Below are 25,467 nucleotides of genomic sequence, written 5' to 3' on the forward strand. Positions count from 1 at the left end.
TGAGAATGATGCAAGAAAATTATGAAATGAGAGTCAAAAACCTGACTAAAGAAAGCTTAAAAAACAGACTAACTCAAATGGTAAAAGAGGCTCAAAAGGCCAATGAGGAGAAAAATGCCTTAAAAAGCCAAATTTGCCAGATGGAGAAAAGAATCTCAAAAGCTCACTGAAGAGAATCATTCCTTCAGCATTAGATTGGAGCAAATGGAATCTAGTGACTTTATGATAAACCAAGATACTATTAAACAGATCCGAATAAATGAAAAAATAGAAGGCAATGTGAAATATTTCATTGGGAAAACCACTGACCTGGAATACAGATCCAGGAGAGACAATTTAAAAATTATTGCATTACCTGAAAGCCATGATCAAAAAAAGAATCTAGAAATCATCCTTAAAGAAATTCTCAAGGAAAATTGCCCTGATGTTTTAGAACCAGAGGGCAAAACAGAGGTTGAAAGAATCTACCAATCATCTCCTGAAAAAGATCCCAAAAAGAAAACTCCTAGGAATATTATAGCCAGGTTTTAGAGTTCCCAGATCAAGGAGAAAATATTACAAACAGCCAAGAAGAAACAATTGAATATTGTGGAAACAATCAGGATAACCCAGGATCTGGGAGCTTGTACACTGAGGGATTGAAGGGCTTGGAATATGATATTCTGGAGGTCAAAGGAGCTGGGATTAAAATAAATAATCACCTACCCAGCAAAACTTAGTATTATGTTTCAGGGGAAATTATGGTCATTCAATGGAATGCAAGACTTTAAAGCATTCATGATGACAAAACCAGAGTTGAATGAGAAAGTTTGACATTTGATAAAAGAAAATTTGACATTCAGATATAAGAAGCAAGAATAGCATGAGAAGGTAAACAGGGAAAAGAAATCATAAGGAACTTATTAAAGTTGAATTATTTACATTCCTACATGAAAAATGATAATTGTAATTTATGAAACTTTTCTCAGTATGAGAATAGTTTAAAGGAATAGAAATGTATGTATGTATATATGTATAAATATATATGTATACATACATATATGTCTATATAGGAGGGTATGTGGGTGTATGAATACATATGTGAATGTGTGTATATATGTGTACAGGTATACATAGACAGAGGGCACAGGACCAATTGAATAGTATGGGATAATACTTAAAAGTTGAAATTGAGGGGTGAGAGAAGAATATAATGAGAGGAGATGGGGAGAGACAGAATGGGGTGAATTATCTCATATAGAAGAGGAAAGGGAAAACTGTTACAATGGAGGGGAAGAACAGGAAGGCAAAAGGGAATGAGTCAACCTTATTCTCATTGAATTTGGCTTAGGGAGGGAATGACATACACACTAAATAGGGTATCTAACTCAACAGGAGTGGGAAGGGGATGAAAGGGAGGATGATGGAAGGGAGGGAAGGTTAGGGAAGAGGCAAGTTGGAAGCACCCACATTTGAAAAGTTACAGGATCAAAGTAGAGTATAGCACAAGTGGGGGGTGAGATAGAATGGAGGGAAATATAATCAGTCTTTCACAATATATCCACTATGGAAATGTTTTGCATAGCTATACATGTACAACCTATATTGAATTGCTTATCTTCCCAGTAAGGGTGTGTGATGATGGAGGAAGGGAAAGAATCTGCAATTCAAAGTTTAAAAATCAAATGTGTAATACATACATATATATATATATATATAATTTTACATGCAACTGGGAAATAAGATATACAGGCACTGGGGCATAGAGATCCACCATGCCCTACTGAAAATTCTGAGGGGAATGGGGGGAAGATATGGGACAGAAAAGATTGAGGGAGGGGGTTTCAGTGGGATCACTGTTTTGGGATGGTGGGTAGGGGAAATTGGGGAGAAAATTTGTAACTCAAATTCTTGTGGAAATGAATGATGTATACTAAAACAAACATAAAATTTAACTAAAAAAATAAAAAAAGTGTCCCCCTGCCAATTGTGATTTTGGTTGTGCAGATGAATGGAATCTAGGGGCCCAGTATAAAAAGTTTTAAATTCAAAGCTAAGAAGTTTGTATTTTGTTCTAGAAGTAACAGTCACTAAAAATTCTTGATTGTAAGAGTGACATGATCATGTCTGTGCTTTAGGAAAATTATCATGTTAGTTATACAGAATTCAAATTGGAGAAGGGAGAGACTAGAAGCTGGGAGACCTCTTTTAGGCTCAGATCTAGCAGTTATCATTAATTTCTCCTCTCTCTGACTACTTGCATTAAATTGTCAATTATCCTTTCATTTTTTCCCTTCAAAATGTCTTTTGCAATTGTCTCTCCCGTTCTGTTTAATTTATGATCTTTCCATGTCTCTCTTACCTCTTACCTAGACTTTCATATTCTTTTCTAATGGTTCTAATCACTCTTCTCTCTATTATATTCTTGTCAACAATGGAAGGTATAGGGAAAGGAATACTGAATGCAAATAAAGAAATCGGGGATCTATCCACATTCTGCCACTAACTCACTTTGTAAACTTGGCAAGCCATATGACCTCATTGTGCCTCACTGTCCATATCTGAAAAATGAGAGGGCTAAACAAGATAGCATCGGAAAACACTTCCAGCTCAAAGACCCTATTGTTCACTAAGATTTTATGATGACTTTCAGAAAACATTATTCTGTAGTAGGTTGGTAGTTAGAAAAACTGATTTCTCCACTTCTAGTTGGACAGGGTAGCCCCAGATTTAGCTGTTGTGTTCATGTATTTTATATACTTTCCTGGCCAAATAACTCTGTTAGTGAGTATGCCCCAAGCTCTCCTGGTCTTCTGAAATAGGCCCTCTACGGAAATTGCAATAATCCAGGAAACATTTTTCTCTCCCATGAGGAAATTACTTTAACTGTTTAAAAATAGTTCTATTATGTTTAGAATATGTCTTTCAAATCTTCAGCAAAAAGGAAAGAAAAACAGGACAGGGGCCCTTTCAGAAGCTGCTGGTTCTGACAGAAAGCCAAATTGTAAACTATGGAGTAATTAAAGGATTTGTGAAGTATAGATCTTCTATTCATTAAAAAAGAGAAATGAGCCCAAGGTAACAAAGGAGAGAAAAGAAGAAAAGGAAACTGAGGATATAATTTAGGCACCCAGGTATCTGATCCAGTTTGGTAGTTAAGGATCACAAGATTTGGGGAGAGACACTTTAAAGTTACTAGCTCAAAAAGCTCCCTTTTCCCTTTCATTTGGATATGGAAGGCATATCAAATCGCAAAAAAGTGTTTTTTTTTCTTTTTTAATGTCAGGCTAGGGAAAGGAAGAAACTACTGTTAAAAGCTGAGTTCCTTAAGCAGGAAATATCTAAGTGCAATATTTTCTAGCATGAGGTCCCCTTTTCAACATCAAAAAAATTCCATAAAACTTTTATATAATTGGAGTTATATTACTAATATCTGTAAAATTAAGTACCTACCACAGGCTCTGGGTATGGGTCAACAGTGAAAATATTCATTGTCTTGAACAGTTTTTATTATATTTAAGAAAATGAGCATGAACATAAATAAAAAAGAAGGCATAATAGAGAACTGCCCAATGAAGGTTCAGTCTTGTCATCATGCTTTAGGAAATCACATGGATGTTTGGTATCCCATTTCTGAACATTTGTGATGATACATGTGTAGGTATTATCTAAATATTTTCTTTCTGCTTACTGTGTGGTAAAGAAAATACCTTGAGGTTGAACCACTGAGCTAGACCTAAGAATGTATACTAAAGGTACCATTGAAGAAATTCTTCCTCTTTCCTTCCAGTTTACCTTAGGTTGTCTTTCTCACTATAGTTCCTTTACGTCCTTGGTTTGACCTTTTAAGAAATGATCCCTTTATTGTGACTTGATCTCTCCTATGTATCTAAATGTAAAGAGAAGGAAAACTCTACTAACTAGTGGCTTCTGGATGTTTTCCCTCAAGTCTTACCTTAACTGTCAATGAGGGTCAGATTACCTGCATGACTAAATTAGACTCTCATTCCTTGTTTTATTTTTTACTCTTCAAGATGACGCTTTATACTCTGGAGGATTGTTGAAGAGTGCTATTTCCCAAACCTGGCTAGACTATGAGTGAATGCCTTTTAAGCAAGCCTATATCTAAGATGGAGTCTTCTTTTGTTTCTATCTTCATCCCTTTGGTATAGAGCCATGTGACAAATCAAAAGGTCAAAGGAGGAACTGAAATTCATTCTAATGAAGCTCATTGCATTCATGTACCCTTGAGAAACAATTTACTTGACCAAAGCCCAACAGTGGATTGATGCTGAGAGCATCAGAAAAGCAAAGAAGACATCACACCCATATTCTATGCCCAATTTGAGGGGAACTTGGTGGGGTTAAAGCTTTGTAGTAGGGAGTGGCTAGGGGGTGCAGTGACCGGAGTCAGGAGGACCTGAGTTCAAATCTCTCCTCAGACACTTAACATCTACTAGCCGTATGACCTTGGGCAAGTAACTTAACCTCCATTGCCTTGCCTTCCTCCCTCCAAAAAAAAAAAAGCTTTGTATTAACTGATTTTAATTTTAGTCCACTGCTTCCCTCCCTCCCCCAGGACTGAGGTGGTAAAGGAGAATGGGGGCTTAGAGGATACTTCATTTCTGTTTTTGCTAAATCTTTGCAGGAAATATATCTTTATAAAAGCTTATTGATATTAACTTGTTAGATTGACATTGAGGCAGTAATCACTAGAAATGATAATGGGGAGAATTCACCAGAATGGAAGCTGGAGTCAATAACATTCTAGACATACTTTGACACTTCAGAGGTATTTCTAGAATCCTTAGGGAAAATTGTAGCTATACTCTGAGGAGGCAAGTTACTAGTACATATATGGGATACTGGCTCTAGAGGCTTACTGTTCTTTGTTTGTTTGATTGTTTCTTTCATTCTTTCTTTCTTCCTCTCTACCTATTGAGAGAGAAGTCTATTATACATATGTCTGTATTCAATGTGTGTATATATACATATACATAATGTGTGTATATATACACATACATGTCTACACACATAAACACACATAAACATATATATATATACACACATATATATCTATATACATTCTATTAGGGAGGAGTAGGCATAGCAAATGGGATATTAGAAAGTAGCCAACATAGGAGATGACAATTGAACTGAGTTATGAATGGATTTAAGGATTCTAGGAGACCAAAACAAGGAAGGAGAATATTTCAAAAATAGATAATAATATGTACAAAAGAATGGAGGCAAGGAAGGAGTTCCTTATCTTCTACTTATATTTATATATCTAGTCATATAGCTAAGGAATGGCTCATTGGGAAGGGAGAGGAAAGACTAATAATGGAAAATGTAAGTGATATAAGAAATAAAGATGCTAATAAAATCATTAAAATGTAAAAACAATAAAATTAATTAGAAGGTGGTCTTGAAGTTGACAGAAGTGAATAGTTGCAGAGGTTGATGACAAAAAGGCATTTGCATTATCCTGATAAAAAGATATTTTATACAAATCTCTAACTCTTGGAATATTACACTAGGGCCAGAACAATTATCTGTTTTGTCTTGGAAGAGGAAGGGTAAAGAAAGAATGGCTGTAACTAGGTTAAAGTGAGCAGAGAATAAAGGAACATCTTAGCCTAAGGCAACCAGAAACCCACTATGGAGATCAAGCTGGACTCTAAACAATTGTATTGACTAATTATTACAACACTGAACAGATAAAAAAAAAGATAAAAAATACCACCTTTACTTGCAGAGGTGAGGCATCGATGAGATCTGAAAGTTACATACATCTCAGATGTAATCAATGTATTAGTAGATTTGTATTAATTTATTACAAGGATAAACTCACTGAGTGTAATGGGAATTATATTCTGAAATTGCTGTGAAGTTAAAATAAAAGACATAAATAACATAAAAAAGAAGAGCTAAGGAAAAAAGTTAGAGTCTTAAATGAATAAAAAGAGCTATTTACCTAGAAAAGAATGTGGAAATCTCTAACAGAGTAGTGCACATTCTGAAAAGGAAATGATGAGCAAAAGGAAAAAAAATTGTAATAAATCTAGAAATTACCAATAATTATAAGAAATTGAATTTGTAGGTAGAAATCAAAGTAATAATCTGAGAATTACTGGACTCTCAGGGGAAAAATATAAATCCTATAAATAAACAAGATGCCTGAATACTATATTTTAAGAAATCATGAAAGAAAATATTCAGATGTATTAGGAATAGAAAGAAAATTACATATCAATAGACTTTATTTTTAAAAAATCCCCCCCAAAATAAAACAGAATAAAAGAAAAAATTCCCCAACTACATAAAGAAACAATTTCTAACATTTGTTGTTAAGTTTTAAGTTCCAAAATCTACCTCTTCCTTCCTCCCTTCCCTGACATGGTAAGCAACCTGATATAGGTTACACATGTGTAATCATGTAAAACATGAAAAAAATTATGTCATTTCATGGGGAGAAAAAGCTCTAGCAAAAAAAAAAAAGAAAGAAGAAAAAAGGAAGGAAGGAAGAAAGAAAGAAGGAAAGAAAGAAAGACAAAGAAAGAAAAGACAAAAATAGTAAGCTTCAGTTTGTATTCAGAGGCCATCAGTTCTTTTTCTGCCAGTGGAAAACATTTTTCATCGGAAGTACTTTGAAATTGTTTCACATCATTATATTGCTGAGAATAGTTAAGCCATTCACAGTTGATTATTATATAAATTTTTTGTTACTGTGTACAATGTTTTGGTTCTGCTCACTTCACTGTTTCAGTGCATGTCAGTCTAGGTTTTTCTGAAATCATTCTGCTTACCATTTTATCTTTCATGGCACAATAATATTCAGTGCAATTTGTCAGTCATTCGCCATTTGGATGGACCTCATTTCAAATTCCAATTCTTAACCACTACAAAAAGAGCTGCTATAAATATTTTTGTATAAAAAGTTTCTCCCCCCTTTTCAAAAACTTTTTGGGATACAGACCTAGTAGCAGTATTGCTAGATCAAAAGGAATTCACAGTTTCATAGACCTTTGGGAATGATTCAAAATTGTTCTCTAGGAAAGTTGGCTCAGTTTACAACTCGATCAATAATGCATTAATGTCCCTATTTTCCATATCCCCTTCACCATTACTTTCCTTTTCTGAAATATTAGCCAAACTAATTAGTGGGAGGTGGTGCCTCAGAATTGTTTTAATTTGCATTTATCTGCTTGACCATTTATCAATTGGGGAATGACTTGTATCCTTATAAATTTGATTTAATTCTCTAAATATTTGAAAAATTAAGCCTTTATCAGAGAAACTTGAAGCACATTTTTCTGTTTCCATTCTAATCTTGGCTGCATTATATTTGTTTGAAGAAAATCTTTAAAGTTTGATACAATCAAAATTATTCTTATATATTTTAATGCTCTCTATCTCTTGTTTCCTCATAATTCCCCCCTTTTATAAAATTTTAACTTACTATTTTACTCTTAGTTTACAACATTCAGTTACACAATCCCTAGAGTTCCAAATTTTCTCTCCCTCCCCCCCTCCTATGGTGGCATTCAATCATATATAGATCCCACAGATACCTTCACATTAAACATCACTCAAGTTCTAAGGAAGAATTATAATGAATGACATGAACAAGGAGAAAGAAGGAATGAAACAAAATTAAACACAAAAGAGAGAGAGCAAGTAGTTTGCTTCAATCTGCATTTAGACTCTGTAGTTCTTTCTCTGGATGTGGCTAGCCCTTTCCATCATGAGTCTTTTGGAGTAGTCTTCTAAACTTGCATTGCTGAGAGGAGCCCAGTCTATCAAAGTTAGTTATCACAGTTTATAATTGTGTACAAAGTTCTTTGGTTCTGCTCTCCTCACTCAGCATTAGTTTATATAAGTCTCTCCAGGTTATTATGAAGTCTTTCTTTCTCTCATTTTTATAGCATAATAGCATTCCATTACATTTGTATATCATAACTTGTTTAGCTGTTCCCCAGTTGATTGGCATCCTCTTGATTTCCAATTCTTTGTCACCAAAAAATAAAAATAAAAGTGCTGATATAAATATTTTTATAGATATGGGACATTTTCCCACTTCTATGATCTCTTTGGAATACAGCCCTGGAAGGGGTATTGCTAGGTCAAAGGGTATGTACTTTTTTGTAGCTCTTTGGGCATAGTCTCTCTATGTTCTCCAGGATGGTTGGATCAGTTCACAACTCCACCAGCAATACATTAGTGTTCCAATTTTTCCACATCCTCTTCAGCATTTATCATTTTCCTCTTTTGTCATTTTAGCCAATCTGGTGATATGTGGTACTTCAGAGTTGTTTTGGTTTGCATTTCTCTAATTAATAGATGTTTAGTATATTTTTTTCATATTCTTATAGATATCTTTAATTTCTTCCTCAGAAAACTGCCTGATCATATCCTTTGACCATTTATCAATTGGGGAATGGTTTGTATTCTTATAAATTTGACTTAATTCTCTGTATACTTTTGAAATGAGACCTTTATCAGAAACACTGGTTGTAAAAATTCATTCCTAATTTTCCACTTCCCTCCTAATATTGGTTACATTGGCTTTATTCGTACAAAACTTTTCAATTTAATGTAATCAAAATTATCCATTTTGCCTTTTGTAATGCTCTCTATCACTTGTTTGGTCATAAATTTTTCCCCTCTCCATAAATCTGGCAGGTAAACTATCCCTTGCTCTCCGCGATTGCTTATGGTATCAGCCTTTATATCTAGATTGTGCACCCATTTAGACTTTATATTGGTATACAGTGTAAGACATTGGCCTATGCCCTGATTATGCCATACTATTTCCCAGTTTTCCCAGCAGTTTTTGTCAAATACTTAGTACTTATCCCAGAAGCTAGGGTCTTTGGGTTTGCCAAACAGTAGATTACTATAGTCATTGACTGCTGTGTCTAGTGTACCTAATCTATTCCACTGGTCCACTACTCTTTTCCTCAGCCATTACTAAGTAGTTTTGATGACTGTTGCTTTATAATACATTTAAAATCTGGTATGGCTAGGCCACATTTTCTAGCATTTCTTTTCATTAATTCCCTTGATATTCTGGACCTTTTGTTCTTCCAGTTGAATTTTGTTACTATTTTTTCTAGCTCTATAAAATAATTTTGGTAGATTGATAGATTTGGTGCTAAATAGGTAAATTAATTTGGGTAAAATTGCCATTTTTTATTTTATTAGCTAGACCTAGCCATATACAACTGCTGTTTTTTTTTCCAATTATGTAGCTCTGACTTTATTTGTGTGAAAAGTGTTTTGTAATTGTTTTCATGTAGTTTCTGGGTTTGTTTTGGCAGGTAGATTCCCAAATATGTTATAATGATGACAGCAACTTTAAATGGAATTTCTCTTTCTATTTCTTGCTGTTAGACTTCATTAGAAATATATAGGAATTCTGAGTATTTATGTGGGTTTATTTTGTATCCTGAAACTTTGCTAAATTTATTCATTATCTCAATTAGTTTTTTAATTGATTCTCTAGGATTTTCTAAGTATATTACCATATCATCTTCAAAGAGTGATAGCTTAGTCTCTTCTTTGCCTAATCTAATTCCTTTGATTTTTTTCCCCCTTCTCTTATTGCTACAGCTAACATTTCTAGTACCAAATTGAATGAGTGGGGGATGAATCCACTTGACCACCTCACTCTGGCTTTGCTGTGGTCTTGTCTTGGGTCTGTGTTGATGTAGCCCCCATACTCCATGCTCTGTGTTCTCCCTGCCCAGCCTTGTGTGCACACTTTCCTGAACTGGAAATCTGCTATACTCCATCTCCCAATAGAAAATACCACTCTAAAATCCATTCATATTCATTTTTTAGAGTTTACTGACAGAATTCACAGAGGGGTTCAGATGAATTCCTGTTTTCACTCCACCATCTTGGCTCCACCCCTTTCCTCTTCTCCATACATCAGACAGGTAAAAATTCCATGATCCACTAATTTTCTCATAATATACATTTTATGTCTAAATAATGCACCTATTTTGAACTTATTTTCATATATGGTGTGAAATATTGATACATACCTAGTTTCTGCCAAACTGCTTTTCAGTTTTCCCAGCAATTTTTGTCAAATGGTGCCGTTTTTTGTACCAAAATCTTTGATCTTTGAGTTTGTCAAACACTAGATTACTATGGCAATTTCCTACTGTATATTATGTTAACTTATCCCACTAATCCACCATTCTTTCTTAGTCAGTACCACACTGTTTCGATGATGACCACTTTGTAATACAGTTTGAGATCTGGTATTGCTACGCCATGATCCTTCACATTTTTTTTTTTCATTGATTCCCTAGATATTCTTACCTTTTTGTTTCTCCAGTTGAATTATATTGGTATATTTTTTTGGCTCTATAAAATATCTTGTTGGTTTGATTAGTAATGAAGTAAATAATTTAGGTAGAAAAGTCATTTTATTGCATTGACAGCCTACTCAAGAGCATTTAATATTTTTATAACTGGTTAGATTTATCTTTATTTACGTGAAAAGTATTTTGCAATTGTGTTCATATAGCTGTTGGGTTTGTCAGGACAGGTATATTCTCAAGTATATTATGTGATCTACATTTGTTTTACCTGGAATTTCACTTTTATCTCCTCCTTCTGGACTTTGTTGGTAATATACAGAAATGCTATTTATTTTATGGAAACTTTGCTGAAGTTATTATTTCAACCAGTTTTTTGATTCTCTGGAATTTTGTAAATATATTATTATATCAACTGCAAAGAGTGACAGTTTTGTTCCCTCATTGCCTATTCTAATTCCTTCAATTTATTTTTTCTTCTCTTATTTCTGTCGCTAGCATTTCTAGAACAATATTGAAGGATAGTGGTGACAATGTTTATCCTTGCTTCACCCCTGATCTTATTGGACAGGTTTCTAGCTTCTATGATATTTCATATTGTTATTTGTTTGGTCAGCTATGCTGGTAGTTTTCCTAATATTGAACCAGTCATCCATTCCTGGTATAAATCACTCCTCATCATAGTGTATGATATTTGAAGTATATTGCTTTAATATCCTTGTTAATATTTTAAAAAAGATTTTGCATCAATATTCATTAGATAAATTGATCTTTAGATGTTTTTGTCTGTATTTGTGTCATAAAATTAATTTGAAAAGACTCCTTCTTTGCCTATTTTTCCAAATTGTTTATGTCATATTGAAATTTGTTTTTCTTTAAATGTTTGGTAAAATTCATTTGTAAATCCTTCTGGTTTAGGGATTTTTTTCCCTTAAGGATCTCATTTATGACTTGTTCAATTTCTTTTTGAAAAACAGTTTTTTTTAGAGTATTTTATTTCCTCTTCCCTTAACCTGGCCAATTTATATTTTTGTAAATACTATTTTCTATTTCAATTTGATTGTTCAATTTATTGCCATATATAATTAGCAAAACATCTCCTAATAATTCCTTTAATTTAATTGTCATTGGTGGTAAATGAAACCTTTTCATGTTAGATACTGGTAATTTGACTTTCTTTTATCTTTTTAAAAATCAAATTAACCAGTGGTTCCTCTAATTTATTCTCCACCCCCCTCCAATAAAATCAGTTCCTTGCTTTATTTATAAGGTAAATGGTTTTCCTACTTTCCATTTTATTAATATCTTTTTCGAATCTCAGGAGTTCAGTGTGGTATTTAATTGCAGTTTTCTAATGAGTTTGTTTTCTAGTTTTTTTAAATTGTTTGCCCCATTCACTGATCTGCTTTTTTCCCCCATTTTGTTGATGTAAGCATTAAAAGTTTTGAATTTTACCTTAAGTACTGCTTTGGTTGCATCCTATAAATTTTGGTATGTTTGCTCATTGCTGTCATTATCTTGAATGAAAGTATTTATTATTTCTATGATTTGTTCTTTAACCTGCTTATTCTTTAGGATCAGATTATTTAGTTTCCAATTAATTTTATCCTATATTTCCATGTCCCTTTATTGAATATAATTTTATTGTATTATGGTCTGAAAAGTATGCATTTAATATTTCTGCTTTTCTGCATTTGATTGTGAGGTTTTTATACACTAATACATTATTTTTTTTGTAAAGGTACCATGTACATCTCAGAAAAAAGTATACTCTTTTCTGTTCCCATTGAATTTCCTTCAGAAATCTCTCATATATAACTTTTCTAAAATTCTATTAATCTCCTTAACTTTTTTTTTCTGATGCCACCATCATCCTTATTTCACTGTCTGTACACATCCACCTACAGGTACTTCCTCCACTGTAGTCCACTACTGCCTTGGCAAACTCTGCTGCTGACCCAGGTGGGACATCTGATGAAGCCTCTGGATGGAAAATCTAGATCCCCCAAACTCACAAGGTAAGTGCCTGAACAATTTGATCTCCAGATACTGTTTTACCCCAGGATCAAAAAAGAAAACACATAGCAGACACAGGGTGTTATATATGCATGGACACATGATATCCCATTGAAGAAATTCTTTATGTTGTACCTTTCCTATGCAAATTCGGTCTCAGTTTACCACTTTCATTTTGAATGGTATTTCTAACTCTATAACCAATTAAAAGATTTTGTCATGATGTCATAAGAATACTTCCATAACTTTTGGTTACAAACTAGTCTTCCAAAGTTCCACATGTTGGAGTAGAATCAGACATTTAATATCTGCTATGCTTTCTATAACATATCAAGAAGGATACATCTGTACCTATACTAAGAACTGGGCCATTATTGACCACCACCCTCCCCATCCACAGTACGATTGGAAGTAATATGTACTATCAATTGCAATCAACACATCAGGCAATTTTGCTTTGTTAGTTTTCATGAGAAGATACTGTGGAGGGAGGGTTGTTTGCAGTGAAACACTCAACACGTCAAAAACAAAATGAATCAATGAAAACATCACCAACCTAAAAAGAAAATATAATGACAGACATCATTAGAAATAAGCAATCAGCAAAGAGGAAACAGGCAATTGAACTTTATCACAATTTAATTTTATACACAGAGTACTATACCTCCTCCTGTTCCTGAACTAGTGATATAGGGAAATGGGAGCAGAATGGGTATTTCATTTAGTACAGAATAACATAGACAGAAATATCATCAAAGCATTGCTTATTTCTGAAAGCAGCTATCAACTAGACATACCTTACTCTTCTTATTCAGTCCACTTGTTCTGTTCTAAGTTCAGGTGTCAAGGCTTGTCTTTACAGCATATACTTGCCAGGGGTGCTGCAAGTATTGATGCTTCAGTGGAATAGACTCCTTGAAACAATGACATGATCTGAGTCTAAACTCAGAGTTGAGAATTTTTGCTGCTTCCTTTCTCTCCAGGAACTGATAATCAGAGATTGAGGCAAGGGCTGAAACAATAGGAGTCAAGAAGTCACAAATTGCATGAAATGTAATTACTTGTTACAGATGTCTTCAGATGTCAGTGCAAGTCAGAGGAAAACCTAAAGCTTCAGAAAATATTTAACCCAAAGCTTCAAGAATGAGGAAATACTGTTAGTTGGTGCTCATACTCACTACTTTGTGAATACTATTGAATGCATTATCAAAAATCAGAAAGGTTTGCTGGCCATATTTACATTTGACAGCCTGAGATTACAACTAGACAGGGGGAAAACTATGTCCTTACACCTGAGGCTAACTATTTAAACACTTTCTCCTCCCCTTCATTTGTATGGGTTATGAAAGGGAAGAAGGCAGGGACTGAACTTGTAGAACTTTGGCTGTTTATTGGAAGACAAAAGACTCCCCAAATAATCTGATGGGATACACTTTCAAAAATATGATTCAACAGGAGATAAAAATAAAGGAGTCAGACTCAAGATGGTAGAGAGAGAGCTCACAACTGCTAAACTTCCTCTAAAACCTCTCCTTCAAAATGACTGTAGAAAACACTAAATATAGTGTCTTGCATGTGTTCAGTTATTTCAATCATGTCTGACTCTTTGTGACCCCATTTGATTTTTTCTTGGTGAAGATACTGAAGTGGTTTGCCATTTCCTTCTCTTGCTCATTTTACAGATGAAGAAACTGAGGCAAAAAAGTTTAAGTGACTTGCCCAGGGTCTCATAGCTAGTAAATATCTGAGGCCAGATTTGAACTTAGATGAGTCTTCCTAACTCTAGGCCAGAAACTATCCATTGTGTTACCTAGCTGTCCAGGTACACAATATACAGAAGGAAGGGAGAAGTGGAATCAGTGTTTAATAGACCTCCAAATCCAAGCTACTAGGATGAGGACTCACTATTCAACAAAAAATGTTGGGAAAAATAGAAAGGAGTCTGGCAGAAACTAGACATAGGCTAGCATTTCGTACCATATACCAAGATAGGATCAAAATGGGTACATGATTTAGACATAAAAGGTGATATAAACAAATTGGTGAACATAAGAAAAAAAAATTTCCTATCTTATCTATGGATAGAGGAAGAATTTATGACCAAATAGAGATAGAGAGGATCATAAGAGGATAAAATTGACAATTTTGATTATGTAAAATTAAAAAATGTACTGCAAAACAAAATAATTGCAGCCAAAATTAGAAGAAAACTGGCATACAAAATATCATAAGTTTCTTTGAAAGAGGTCTTATTTTCAAATATATGGGGAACTGAACCAAATTTATACAAGAGAAATTTTGTAATTGATAAGTAGTTAAATAATATGGACAGATAGTTTTCAGAAGAAATCAAACCTATCAAGTCACATAAAAAAAGTACTAAATCACTAATAATTAGAGAAATGTCAATTTAAACAACACTAAGCTAACACACCAAACTTTTCAGATTGACTAACATGACAGAAAAAGGAAAATAGCAAATATTAATAGGGATATGGGACAATTGGTACAGTAATGCCCTGGTGGTAGAGCATTGAACTACTCCAATCATTCTGGAGAACAATTTGCAAGTATACCCCAAAGGTCTATGAAATGATGTGTGTGTGTATGTATATGTATATGTGTATGTGTATATATGTATATACATCATTTGAACTTGTATATATTGAATATATATATTTTTTGATCTAGTACTAATGCCATTAGGTCTATCCTTCAAAGAGATCATTCAAAGAGAAAATGGTAAATGACTCATATGTATAAAAATGTTTATAGTATGCCCTTTTGTGGTGACAAATAATTCAAAACTGGGGGAATGCTATCAATTGGAGAATGGTTGAACAAATTATGGTATATGATTGTGATGGGATACTAAGAAACGATGAAGGGAACACTTTCAGAAAAAAATCTGAGACTTATGTGAACTAATGTGAAGTGAATAAGCAGTACCAGAAGATTATATACAGTAACAACAATATTTCAATGGTAATCAACAGGTAAAGACTTAGCAACTCTGACAAATATATAGATCCATTATAATTTCAAAGGATTCATGATGAAAAATCCTTTCCATGTCCAAATAGAAAACTGATGGTATCTGAGGGTAAGTTGAAGAATACTTTTTCACTTTATTTTTCTTGTTTTGTTTTGTTTTTTTGTTTTTGAGCATGGCTAATGTGGAAATATGTTTTACTTGACTTCCTATGTATAATGTGTATTCCATTTCTTGCCTTCTTTTAATGGGTATATGAAGGTACAGGAGGAAGAAAATTTGGAACTGAATTTTTTTAATTAAAAAATTGTGAAATTTTATAGAAAGTAATTAAACAGGAAGTCACATAATATTTTTAAATGTGTGAGACACAGAGAGAGAGAAAGAGAGAGAGACAGACAGACAGAGAGAGAGAGAGAGAGAGAGAGAGAGAGAGAGAGAGAGAGAGAGAGAGAGAGAGAGAGAGACAGAGATTTACTTTATCAGTATAGAGTATTGAGTCAGGAAGACTTGGTTTCAACTTCAGCCTCTCATATATACTAAATAGATCACAACAGGCAAGATACATAACCAAAGAACTCTCTGAGAATATATGTTATAAACCTATTTGATGAAAGGGATTTTCTTTTTTTTTTCATTTATCATATTTTTAATGTATGGAAGAGGGGGAGACTAGGTGGCACAGTGAGTAAAATTCCAGCCCTGGAGTCGGGAGGACCAGAGTTTGGTTCTGCCACAGACACTTAAAACACACACACACACACACACACACACACACACACACACACACACACACACACATGCCATGTAACCTTGGGCAAATTACTTAACCCCAACTGCCCTCCAAAAAAAAAGGCAAAAAAAATAATATATGGAATAAAACAAGCATTTCCATAACATAATAAAAAGATAAATAAAAAAAACACATAAAACTGCATATCTACTATGTATAACTTGCTATTCCTTTTACATACATAATGAAGTTATATAAATTTCTCCTTTTCCCCCTTTTCTCTCTCCCTCCCTCCACTCTAGATATGGCTACCATTAGACACAAATAGTCCATACTAGAAGTTACCTACACTGATAACATCACACCTCTGGACCCTCTTTCTCCTGAAAAACGTAAGAGTGATGCATCTCTAAGAAAAAAACAAAACAACTCCTTGACTAAAAGGAGAGATAGTTAAATTTTAAGGCATTAGACTACTCAGATTACTCTGCACTCTAACAAGCCTGAATCCTTGAGCCAATAATATCTCTCTCTCTCTCTCTCTCTCTCTCTCTCTCTCTCTCTCTCTCTCTGTCTGTCTTTCTCTCTCTCTCTCTCTCTTGTAAGCAATTGGGGTTAAGTAACTTGCTCAAGGTTACACAGCCAGGTGTTTCTGGGTGGGTGCTAAGTGTCTGAACCTGGATTTGATCCCCAGGTCATCCCAACACTGGAGCCAGTGCTCTTACTCACTGTGCTACCTGGCCGCCCTGGCCAATAATCTCTTAGAAAGGAAACACCCACATTAGCAAAGACCTGGAAAAATAAGTCAATTGGGTGAGTTAGAGCTTTTGGTTCTCTACATGACTTGCAGCAGAAGTCTCAAAAAATTATTTGAAAAGTCTCTGGACTTTGAATAAAAAGAATGACTAATCATCCTATGAGGCTGTGTTGCATCTAAAGAATCCAGACAAAACCATTAGCAGGTAGAAGATCTATATTCTAAACCTTCATGAACATTGGTTCTGAGTCTACCAGTTACCAGAAGTGACCAGCAGACTAGAAGAGCAATGTTAAGGAAGAGCCATATAAGCTAATGGAGATTCCATACCCACCCATTCCTTAAACTGATCTTCATATGTATGAACTCTATGAATTTCACCAAAATTGTTGCTCTCCTCCATATATCCTTGAACTTTCTTTTTTTCCTTTTTTTAAAAATTATTTTTAGTTTTCAACATTCATTTCCACAAGATTTTGTTACAAATTTTCTCCCCATCTTTCCCCTAGTCCCCCCACACCAAGAGAGTGAGCCTACTGAATATCCCTTCCCTCAGTCTGCTTTCTCTTATATCCTCCCCCATGCCCTCCTCTAACTCTCTAGTAGGGCAAGAGGGATTTCTATATCCCAGTGCCTGTATATCTTATTTCCCAGTTGCATGTAAAAACTATTTTTTGACATATGTTTTTAAAACTTTGATTTTCATATTCTTTCTCTTCTTCCCTCCTCATTCAACCCCACTGGGAAGATAAGTAATTCAATGTAGGATGTACATGAGAAGTTATGTGAAATGTTTTCATAGTAGTTATATTGTGATAGACTATTTCCCTCTATCCAATCCTGCCCCCCAATTATTCTATTTTCTACTTTGACCCTGTCCCTTTTATAAAGTATGTGCTTCTAACTACCCTCTCCCCCTATATATCCTCCCTTCCATCATCCCCCATTTTATCACCTCCCCCCCTACTTTCTTGTAGGGAAAGATACACATATGAGTGTGTATGTTATTCCCTCCTAAAGCCAAATTCAATGAGAATAAGGTTGTCCCATTCCCTTTCACCTTCCTGCTCTTCCCTTCTATTGTAACAGTTTTCTCTTGCCTCTTATATGAGATAATTTACCCTATTCTATCTCTCCCTTTCTTCTCCCAATATATTCCTCTCTCACCTCTTAATTTTATTTTTTAGATATCATCCCTTCCTATTCAACTGATCCTGTGCGCTCTGTCGATGTATACATGTATACATATATACACACACTCACATATGTATTTATACAAATGCATACCCTCCTATACATACATATCCATACATATATGTATATATATATTCTCTTCAATGTCCTCATACTGAGAAAAGTCTCATGAGTTACAATAATCATTTTTCCATGTAGGAATGTAAATATTTCAACTTTAATAAGTTCCTTATGATTTCTTTTTCTTGTTTACCTTCTCATGATTCTTGTGTTTGAAAGTCAAATTTTTTGTTCAGTTCTGGATTTTTCATCAAGAATACTTGAAAGTCCTCTATTCCATTGAATGACCATATTTTATTCAGTTTTTCTGGGCAGGTTATTCTTGGTTTTAATCTTAGCTCCTTTTACCTCTGGAATATCATAGTCCAAGCCCTTGGATCCCATAGTGTAGAAGCTGCTAGATCTTGTGTTATCCTGATTGTGTTTCCACAATGCTCAAATTGTTTCTTCCTGGAAGCTTCTAATATATTTTCCTTGACCTGGGAATTCTGGAATGTGGCTATGATATTCCTAGGAATTTTTTTAGGATTTTTTTCAGTAGGTGATCAGTGAATTCTTTTAATTTCTATTTTGCCCTCTGGTTCTAGAATATTAAGGCAATTTTCCTTGAGAATTTCTTCAAGGATGATTTCTAGGCTTTTTTTTATCATTGCTTTTGGGTAGTCCAATAGTAAATCCTTTTTGTGCTCTTCCATGGCCTGTAACCAGTTCATATTTTTCTTGGAAGCTTTTGATGCAGGAGTTTTGACTTCATTGACTTCTTCTGGTTCCATGTTTTTATCCTTTTTGTTCCCAAAAAAGGATTCTGTAGTCTGATTGTACTCCCTCTGTTTGCTCATCTTGCCAGCCAATTACTTGACTTTTGAGCTCTTTGCCACTGTAGAACTCCGCCCCCAGAATGGAGAGAGGTATATCCCAAATTGCTGGGTTTTTCACAAATGTTGTTGGAGCTATGAGGAAGGCACCATCTCTACAGACACCCCAAGCTCTGACACACTGGCCACAAACCCCAGGACCACCACCCAAGACTGCAATCCAGATACAAGCAGGTCAAAGCAAGAGTGATCACTCTCTGAATGGTCACTTGGTCCACCTACAATCTTCAGGTCAGCAGCTCTGGAGTCAGCCAAAGGGCAGCAGCTGCAGTTGCTGTGCCTCCACTAAGTCTTTCCCTGGGGGCAGGGGCCAGAACATGTTCTTCCATTACCTAGTTCCAACAAAGTTCCCCACTGACCTTTTACTTTCTCTTTGGTGTTCATGGGTTGAGAAGTTGGAAACTACCAGAGCTTCTGGTGACACACTCTCCTGAAGTCTGCTCCATCCTGTCTATGTCACTGGTTGGGGCCACCCCAGGGCTGGAACCAGGAATGCACTGGGCTCCCAGTTCCATGTGATAGACCCTTCCTCTTGGCCTGCCAGCATTCCTTCAGGAGGAGATTTGTTTCTCTCTGTCACTTTGTGGTTTCTGTACCTGTAAAATTTGTTTAGAGTCATATTTTACAGGTATTGAATGTGATTGGAGCAGAGGTTAGAAATGTTCCTGTTTTTACTCTGCCATCTTGGCTCAATCCCCTCCCATCTTTTCTTTTAAAAAATATTTATTTATTTTTGTTTTTAATATTCACTTCCATGAGATTTTGAGTTTCAGATTTTTTCCCCATCTCTCCCCTACCTCCACCCCATAATGGTGTGCATTCTGATTATTCCTTTCCCCAATGTGCTCTTCCTTCTACCACACCTCTTCTCTTGTCTCCTTTTTCTCCTATTTTCCTATAGGGTTAGCTAGATTTCTATGCCTCGCTGTCTGTGTATCTTACTCTCCAGTTACGTGTATAAACAATTTTTCACATTTGTTTTGAAAACTTTGAGTTCTAAGATATCCCTATATTAATGAAATCACAAATCCAGAATTAGCCTATCCCATTTAACTCTAACAGATTATGAATTTCTTGAGGATAGAGCTTGTGCCTCATAAAAAAAAATATTAAGCTTTTTGTTCTTACTTTTCAATTATTTCTAGCTATGGTGACTATCCTTGTGTCTCACCAAGGAACTTACTCCACTCTTGTAACAAAGGAAAAATAGTCCAGCAAAACCAACTGACCTTTTCATCCTGTTGGAGGGGCTGTGTGACATTACACATTCATATAGCGCCACCTCTCTAACCAAAGGACCATGGCATATTTTCTCATTTTTTCTTTGACCCCCAAAATGGGTCATTACAATTATACAACATTCAGACTTTTTATTTTTTTATTTACATTATTGCAATCAGTATATATGCCATTTTACTCTGCCCCATTTCCATTTGTATATGCCTAGTGTCTAGTATAGTATGTTGCCTTTGATATATATAATTTTTTAATTTTTAAGTTTTTGCTTTTTGGAGGGCAATTGGGGTTAAGTAACTTGCTCAAGGTTACATGGATAGTTTTTTTTTTGTGGGGGTGTTAAATGTCTGAGTCTGGAACTGTACCTGGGTCCTCCTGACTTCAGGCTGGCACTTTACTCACTGCACCACCTAGCCACCCCATATATATATATTTAAAGCTTCACTCACTGAGTTCAAATTAATTCAATGGAACTGAAATATCCACCAGGCAGAGAGTAAAAGAAGGAACCTGGACATCTACAACCACTCTTTAAATTATAAAAGTATGAATCTTTCCTTTTACAAGGTTAAAGCATGTAAAGAATACATACTGTTAAAGAGAAATCTCATTTAAAGTTACTGTAGACATTATAAAATATTTGGGAATCTACCTGCCAAAACAAACCCAGGACCTATATGACCACAACTACAAAACATTTTTCACACAAATAAAGTCATATCTAACTATTGGAAAAATATCAATTGCTTGTGGCTGGGTTGAGCTAAAATAATAAAAATGACAATTTTACCTAAGTTAAATTAAATATTTAGTGCCATACCAATCAATTTACCAAAAAACTACTTTATAGAGCTAGAAAAAATAATACCAAATTCATTTGGAAGAACAAACGGTCCAGAATATCAAGGGAATTAATGAAAAGAAATGCTAGGGAAGGTGGACTAGCTATATCAGATTTCAATCTGTATTACAAAGCAGTAGTCATCAAAACTACTTGGTACTGGCTGAGGAATAGAGTAGTGGATCAATGGAATAGATTGGGCACATGAGATTCAGCAGTCAATGACTAGTAATCTATTGTTTGATAAACCCAAAGACCCCAGTTTTTGGGAAAAGAACTCACTATTTGACAAAAACTGCTGGGAAAACTGGAATATAGCATGGCAGAAACTGGGCATAGACCATTATCTAACACCATACACCAAAATCCAGTCTAAATGGGTGCATGATCTAGGTATAAAGATTGATACTGTAAGCAATCTTGGAAAATAAGGAATAGTTTACCTGGCAGATTTATGGAAAGGGAAACACTTTATGACTAAACAAGAATTAGAGAGCATTATAAAATGCAAAATGGATAATTTTGATTATATTAAATTAAAAAGCTTCTGTACAAACAAAGCCAATGTAACCAAGATTAAGAGGGAGGTGGGAAATTGGGAAAGAATTTTTACAACATATGTCTCTGATAAAGGACTCATTTCTAAATATACAGAGAATTGAGTCAAATTTATAAGAATACAAGTTATTCCCCAATTGATAAATGGTCAAAGGATATGAACAGGCAGTTTTCAGAGAAAGAAATTAAAGATATCTATAAGCACATGAAGAAATGCTCTAAATCACTATTGATTAGAGAAATGCAAATCAAAACAACTCTGAGGTACCACATCTCACCAGTCAGATTGACTAAGATGACAAAACAGGAAAATGACAAATGCTGGAGAGCATGTGGGCAAATTGGAACACTAATGCGTTGCTGGTGGAGTTGTGAACTGATCCACCCTTTCTGGAGAGCAATCTGGAATTATGCCCAAAGGGCTATAAATAATTTCATACCCTTTGACCCAGCAATACTACTTCTGGGGTTATATCCCAAAGAAATCATAGAAGTGGGAGAAAGACCCATACGCACAAAAATATTTATAGCAACTCTTTTTGTGGTAGCAAAGAATTAGAAATTAAGGGGGTGCCCATCAACTGGGGAATGTCTGAACAAGTTGTGGTATATACATGTTATGAAATACTATTGTGCTATAAGAAACAAGGAGCAGATGGACTTCATGTTTACCTGGAGAGGCTTATATGAAGTGATGCTGAGTGAGAAGAGTAGAACCAGGAGAAATTTGTACACAATTACAGACACAACGCATATGTGATGACCAACTTTGATAGACTGTACTCTTCTCAGCAATGCAGTGATACAAGTCAATTCCAAGAGAATCATGATGGAGAGAGATGTCTACATCCAGAGAAAGAACTAGAAAGAACTGAGTTTGAATCCAGATTCAAGCAAACTACTGGATCTTTTTCTTTTTCTTGTTTGGTTTTATTTCCTCTTTACCATTTTTCATTCCATCTGATACAATCCATCTTTATAGTATGAAAAATGTCTAATGTGAAAGTATTTACAGATCCTATACTTGACTGTGTGCCAACATGGACGGGGGGAGGTGAGGAATGGGACAGAATGTGAAACTCAAGGAATTGTGGAACTGAACCTTGTAAACTAAAAGTAAACAAACAAATTAATAAAAAAAGAATACATACTATTTTTTTGATGGCAGTGGGCTAGTGAGCAAAGGGGTTAAATTTTGTTGTTTAAGAGCTTTCTTTCCCTACTTCTTCACAGGACTGACTCACAAAACATAAGCTATTTTCATATTAAAAGAGACTTTTGTTTTTGTATTTTAAGAGAAAAAAAGTCCTCAATCATATTAAAGCAAATCAAATGTATCTGAAGGAGCACTTTCAAAATGAAAGTTCAAGGGGAGAAAAAGAAGCAAAGGCTACAGTCTGTTTTTCAAATAATAATGGACTTAGGACTTTAGATCTGCTTTGGATCAAACATTTTCTAGCTCATTCTGCTCCATTTTTCACTGTCTTTATTGCCTACCATACCCAAAGCAGGTGCCTTATTAGTTTTCCTATGACAGAGGCATGTGTTTCTAAAGATTGCATGTAGAATACTTTATCATGTAAGATTACACTATGACTAATGATGATCACTTTAAACAGTTGGGTGAGATTTGACTGCCTGGATGGTGGTCCAAACTAGTGACAGCCCCTGCATATGTTTTATCTCATCTTGCCCTTGAAATTCTCCTTCCAGTATATGTTGGGAAGAAGCTCTGAGAAGGTAGAGAAAAAGAAGTGATGAATAGAAGCTATTAAGTGAAATTACCACAAATAAAGCAGAAAATATAGGATTTTTATCATCTTTGGTTTTTATCAGTGACTTAGGAGCACTTTCTGAAGCTGTATTTAGAACCTAAAAAAATTAGCTGCCTGACATACAAAGATAACAAGCATCTTACCTAAATTATGCCCACTCAGCCAAATTAGAGTGCCATGAGGTCCAGTGAAGGAACTAGGAACTGATTGGTAGGATGAGGGGGGTATTTGTTTAAATTAACTTCAAATTCTTAATGAAACTATTAAGCTGTAGATATTATTAAACATTCATAGCACATGTGAAAGAGCTTTGAAAATGCTAGTGTACTCTACAAATTAAAGTTTTATTATTTACTTTAAGGATCCATGATTTCTTTGCTGTGGGACTCTTTTCTTCTGTATAGATAGTCATTCCTGAGGAACTTGGAGACAACTTTTAAGTATTAAGGTGATTAATATTCTAAAGAACATTGCTTTTTTTTATTTGATATTTTGAGAGGAAGAGATATTAAAATGACTATTGGTTTTTTTTGGCATTTTTTTGGAGGGCAATTGGGGTTAAGTAACTTGCCCAAGGCTACACCACTAGTTTGTGTGTGTGTGTGTGTGTGTGTGTGTGTGTGTGTGTGTATGTGTGTGTTAAGTGTCTGAGGCTGGAACTGAATTTGAGTCCTCCTGACTCGAGGGCCGGCACTTTTCTCACTGTGCCACCTAGCCACCCCTTAAAATGACTATTGTTTTTGAGAATTTTTGAGGTTTGAGAATAATTTTATATAGATTATCTCATTTGATTTTTTGCAACACCTTTATGAGGTAGGTAATCTTTCTACTCCCATTTTGTAGATGAGGAAACAGGTTGAGTGAGGGGAAGTGACTTTCCCCTTGCCCAAGGTCACATAGGTACTAAGTTCAGGAAATGGAATTTGAACCCAAATCTTCTGGACTTGAAGTATAGCACTCTTTCCACCTAAACCATACTCCCATTCTAGAGGAAAACTAGGATTTGTGTTTATGAACCTGGAGACAGGCTATGTTTCTTTAGGAGTTATTTCATTATATTATTCATCCCTTATAATTATGCTTATTTAGAATGCCATCATAGGAACAAAGAGAGAGAAAAATTAAGTTCTTGACTATTGTTGAAGTGGAGTTGACTGATGAGGTGCCTCCAACTTAAGGCAACCCGATTTGCCAACAATTGAATTTTATATAATTTATAAATTGGAATAGTGGGAAAAAATGCCTACTTTCCTCATTTAAAATTGGTACAGGAGTGAGTTGGGGGAGATAATGTCAAAGTTTCTTTTAGTTTTATGACTGTGGTTTACCACAATACTATCTAAATACTTAGTTCCCATAGTACACTTAAAATTTAATTTTAAGTGATTAATGAAACACTAAGTTACATATGATTTTCAAGAATATCTTTTATTTAAAATAGCTCATGTGTATAGGACATTGGGAAAATTGTATGGGAAATTATTAATTTGGGGAGGGGGTTGAGGGTGAAAGTGTCTGTCAACATTAAGCAAATTAAAACAAAATCTTTTTTATAAGTAAATTCTAAAATATGAGCTTATCTTCCAAAGTTTTATGACTGCACAGTAAAATTACTGAACATTGAGATGGAAATATTGTAAGAGATACATACTATAGAATATAGGCTCATTATGTTTTCTTTTTGATGAAGCACTAGAGAAAGGTCATTCTTACCAAATTATTTTAGAGGATTTCAATGAGGGAAACTGGAGGTTTGTTGTTATCCCCTTATGTTCTTAGACCTCAAATAGCTACAGTAGAAAGTGAGTGTAATCTCTAAAGTTGCACACTCAGTACTTCTATTGTGTAGTGTGAGGGGTTTAGAATGGATTAGGAAATCCCCACTTGACTAACACAATGGGAAGGGAATCAATCTTAAACAAATTAATGAATGAATGAGTAAGTAAAACAAACAAGTAGACATATTATTGAAGGGCTAACTCAATCAATCAATCAATCATAAAGCAAGCTGTAACCTGACAATATTCAGAGAAAAGAAATTTAATTCATCTAAGACTTCTCTCTCTCTCTCTCTCTCTCTCTCTCTCTCTCTCTCTCTCTCTCTCTCTCTCTCTCTC

At 34.8% G+C, this 25,467-nt stretch overlaps 1 long non-coding RNA gene across 1 annotated transcript in view; it reads left to right on the forward strand.

Moving 5' to 3' along the window:
- Positions 1-15,420, forward strand: part of LOC138166771 (uncharacterized) — a 34,309-nt gene extending 18,889 nt beyond the window's left edge. Inside the window, exons 2-3 of the long non-coding RNA XR_011169727.1 lie at positions 12,221-12,331; positions 15,326-15,420. This is a non-coding gene — a long non-coding RNA (uncharacterized lncRNA). The remainder of the gene's footprint in view (positions 1-12,220; positions 12,332-15,325) is intronic.
- The last annotated feature ends 10,047 nt before the right edge of the window (positions 15,421-25,467 follow it).

Source organism: Petaurus breviceps, unplaced genomic scaffold, assembly GCF_028583685.1.
Source record: "Petaurus breviceps papuanus isolate PSGF00001 unplaced genomic scaffold, PetGlider_PUasm1.0 226, whole genome shotgun sequence".
Classification (NCBI taxonomy): domain Eukaryota; kingdom Metazoa; phylum Chordata; class Mammalia; order Diprotodontia; family Petauridae; genus Petaurus; species Petaurus breviceps.